The sequence below is a fragment of the Balaenoptera musculus genome, chromosome 21 (genome assembly GCF_009873245.2).
Source record: "Balaenoptera musculus isolate JJ_BM4_2016_0621 chromosome 21, mBalMus1.pri.v3, whole genome shotgun sequence".
Taxonomy (NCBI): Eukaryota; Metazoa; Chordata; class Mammalia; order Artiodactyla; family Balaenopteridae; genus Balaenoptera; species Balaenoptera musculus.
Genome location: NC_045805.1, coordinates 31,188,386 through 31,193,103, shown reverse-complemented (window position 1 = coordinate 31,193,103; position 4,718 = coordinate 31,188,386).

Below are 4,718 nucleotides of genomic sequence, written 5' to 3'. Positions count from 1 at the left end.
TCAGCAATTCCAAATCCCAGGGCTTCCCTGAGAAACGCACTTGGATCACGGAGGTTCTCTCGGCAGTGCAGGACTGTCATCCCAGAGCCAAACCACCCTGAGAAAGACACAGCTCCTTCCCAAGCCAGTCTGGTTCTGCACTCAAGGCGTCTCCAAAGCTGACAGGAAATGATTCAAGACCAAGGTTGGCCAGAACGAGCGTGGTGGTTTCCTCTGTGCATGAGATGACAAAGAACTTGCATCACGGACCTTCCCTGAATAGACTACCAATTCAACGGGTTCCAAATATCGTGAGCTAAGGCACATCTTTTGCGTGGTATACTTTTGTCATCTCTACCTGAGGACAAGTAGTACCTCAGAGTATAAATACACCACTTTCCTACTCCTCCCCCGCTATGTTTAAATGAGATTAATCAAATTCACTTTAACTGACATGTGTGTAGTTCCTACACAGTAATAATATGTATGTAGCTGTGTTAGGCGTGGGAAGAAAGTGACACAACATAGATTCCTGTCACCTTGAAGTTGAGTCTGCAAGAACAAATATGAGTCACAAAGGTAAATAAATGTATTGTTTCAGAATATCGTAGCGGGCCTGAAGTACAGGGTGTCCTGTGGGAGATTGTCAGAGAACACCTGGTTTATACAGTAAGTCCCCTACATACGAACTTTCAAGTTGCGGACTTTCAAAGATGCGATCGTGCGTTCCACCAATATCAGGCGTGAGTGAAATTGCAGCTTGCCCTCCATCTGCTATTGCTGACGATCCTTCAGCTCTACCATCTCCCACCTGCTCTCCTTCCTTCTGTCAGTAACTCTTCTTGCCTGTTCACTTGATGCCAGCCCTTGTATGCCAGCTGTTGTACTGTACTACTGTAGTTTTCAAGGTACTGGACTGTAAGATTAAAAATGTTTTATTTTTTGTGTTTGTTTTTTATGCATTATTTGTGTGAAAAGTATTATAAACCTATTATAGTACAGCACTATATAGCCGATTGTGTTAGTTGGGTACCTAGGCTAACTTCGTTGGACTTACGAACGAATTGGACTTATGAATGCACCCTCGGAACAGAACTTGTTCATATGTAGGGGACTTACTGTGTTGGTCCTTACTGAGAAAGGGACTTTCAAAGTGAGTTCTGAAGGATGCCTCAGCCAAGTGAAGAATGGGAGGAAAAGGCAGAAGGGCTGGATGGGCAAATGTTTTGAGACAAGACAGGTAGCTTGGTGGCTTGGAGGAAGAGAAGGCAGCCTGGTGTCTGGGGTGGAGCTCATGCTATTTGGACTTGATTCTTAGAGCAATGCAAAGTCAGTGAAGTGTTACAAAGTGAAGGGTGGTGAAGTAGATCCATGGTTTTAGGAAATCAGCCTCGTTGCTGTGTGGAAAGTAGATAGGATAAGGGGCAAGAAAGGATGTCGAGTGTAAGGGAAATATGGTGGCCATGAGCGTTAAGGGGAGCCTTAATCAATGACACGGAGAAGATAAAATTCGTGGAAGTGGCCAGACATGCAGAAGGGGGAAAGAATCTGTCAGAGCGAGGTGCTGTGCATAGTCTGTGGGATACAGCAAAAAGGTCAGCAGGGCGTGAAGGCAGGGGGCCAGCCTCCTGTGTAATGACTTGGAGAAGTTGTAGGATAGGGCTGGAGGGAGGTGACTTGCTTACTGGTTGTTTGTGAGCCTCAAACTGTCTTTCAAGAAGATCTAGAACAAATCCTCTCATTCTCTTCCTTACTTCACTGGCACCCCGATCCAGTAGAAGTAAGTCGGCTCACACAGCAATGCTGACCCCAACCCTAAAAATCGCTGTCCGATTCCCTGTGGTCCTGACCCCAATCAGTTACCATGTACGACATGACCAAGCAGTAACAGTCTGATGCTCTGTGGCATCCAGGGGACCCCCCTTGGCAGTGGGGTCTTTGGGGGAGCAGCCATGTGTGAATAATAGGGACCCCCAGTGTTTCCACAGATGAATGAACATGGCCCCTCCATCGCTGATGGAGATTGCTCTGTGACAGAGGAGTGCTTTGCCCTTTGCGTGTGATTAGTAAGACAGAGATGACTATTCTTTCAAAGTCCCCCAGTGACCAAATTTAGCCTCCAAGAGCTGAGTAGAAACATTTCACATGAGTCACGCTTGTTTGCCTCATGTTCTGTCATTAGTTGTTATGGAAACCACATAGCACAACCTAAGGGTTCAGAATTCCTGCAGTTAGCCTCCAACTTACCCCTAGTTTATACAGCAAACAAGTTTGCTTACTTGGTTAATCTTTAGCTACTTCCTGCCCGGTCTGAGGCTCACAAATTGGAAGCTGAAGAACTCAATACAGCCTAGAGCCCAGGCTGCCCTTTTTCAGGTGAATCAAAATAAAAGACATGCCCTTGTGTTCTGCCCTGAGGATGGTATAGATATTTAGAAGAATTTCAGATTACTTCCTGGGTTATCTGGTTGTTAGATCAAAGCTGCTCCCTTGTTAACATGGACACTAGACACACATGAAAAGAATTCAGGAATTCCTCACATTGTCTTTTTTGGGTTCGTCCCAATCTCTTGGCAAAATCTCCAGTCAAATCTTAATAGCCACTGGGTTTACTTTGGGAAATATGCACTTTAGAGAGATGCTAGACAGATTTTTGCTCCTTGAACTTCTTTGATGATAATACAAATCTTTGAAGCTCAGACACAAGAAAAGTTAATGTTCATAGTGCCTCCTGATGATTCAGAGACTGATGGTATGCTTTGTGGCTTCTTCTGCAAGGAATTTGAATCAGAAAGACACAGACTGGGGGTGGGGAAAAGATGGAGTGGGAGTTCGGGATTAGCAGATGCAAGCTATTGTGTCCAGAATGGATAAACAACAGGGTCCTGCTGTATAGCACAGGGAACTATATTCAATATCCTGTGCTGAACCATAAGGGAAAAGAATATGAAAAAGAAGGCTTCTGTCTATAGACCTCTCTTCATAGAATTTAGTACCAGTCCACAGGGCCAGAATAGAGACAACTATTGTCTCAGATCCACCTGCTACATCTCTCCCTCTCTTCAGCCCCAAATATTCATGAAAATAATCCCTTGACAGCCTTGCCCATCATTTAGTAAACACGTTCAGACAGGTCAGAGCATCAGCTTTAATTCAGGTTAGGACCTTGCGCTAAGGAAAAATAGAACTAATTAAAGTGAAAATGACACTTCATTTGAATAAAAATAAGAAAACATCATTATGAGCTGAAGAATACATGATTATTAAAGTCCTAAGAGAGAATAAGAAATAGGGCCAGATTAGCAAAGACGTCAAGTCTTAGGCTGGCGAGTTTATACTGGATACTGACGGGCTATATAGTCACTGTAGATGAAAACAGAAATAGTTGAAACTCAAGTCAATTTCTGTATTCTATTTTTTTAAGTTTAATGACTTAGAATTAAATCCAAAGCTACTGAGTGCTACTGTCCACTTTTGCGCAAACAATGTACACTGTCTAAGCATCAGTTTGTTCTTCTGTGATATAGGGGTAATTCTAACATTGTTAAGGATTGCTGTAAGAGTATATCTGATGATATGCATAAACGCAGTTGGTTCATAGCCTAGGTCATGCTAGGGTCTCAATATATGTGTCCGTTTTCTCTCTCCTTAGAAGATGATGACGATGAAAGTATTTTCACCTTAAAAAAAATTAAAGCAACTTTAAAAAGCTGAGTTTAAGAATTATCTATATATTTTAATTATTCATCTCTTAATGATGCACACCATCAATGAAGATAACTGAGAACAATTTTATGGTCAGAACTTAAGAGTTAAAAGGAGAAAAGGATAAAATTAGTCGTCGGAACCGAAAGTGTTTTTTTTCTTTCATCCTCTGATAAACCATACCTAAGTCCAAATTAGGTATATTACTGAAATGCAACAAATAAAAATAGTAACAACAATATCTTCTCTTTTAATGGATGTGTTATTATTAGAAAATGAATTTATCACATTTGCTTCCTCTGACCTGTTACTATATTTTTAACTCAAGGTGTTCTGACTTCTTCTGTAATGTATACACAAAATCAAAGGTTTAAAAGTAGAGCAGTGTTATCAAACTCTTAGAGGAAAACATAGGCAGAACACTCTATGACATAAATCACAACAAGATCCTTTTTGACCCAGCCCCTAGAGAAATGGAAATAAAAACACAAAGAAACAAATGGGACCTAAGGAAACTTAAAAGCTTTTTCACAGCAAAGGAAACAATAAACGAGATGAAAAGACAACCCTCAGAATGGGAGAAAATATTTGCAAATGAAGCAACTGACAAAGGATTAATCTCCAAGATTTACAAGCAGCTCATGCAGCTCAATAACAAAAAAACAAACAACCCAATCCAAAAATGGGCAGAAGACCTAAATAGACATTTCTCCAGAGAAGATATACAGATGGCCAACAGACACATGAAAGAATGCTCAACATCATTAATCATTAGAGAAATGCAAATCAAAACTACAATGAGGTATCATCTCACACCGGTCAGAATGGCCATCATCAAAAAATCTAGAAACAATAAATGCTGGAGAGGGTGTGGAGAAAAGGGAACACTCTTGCACTGTTGGTGGGAATGTAAATTGATACAGCCACTATGGAGAACAGTATGGAGGTTCCTTAAAAAACTAAAAATAGAACTACCATATGACCCAGCAATCCCACTACTGGGCATATACCCTGAGAAAACCATAATTCAAAAA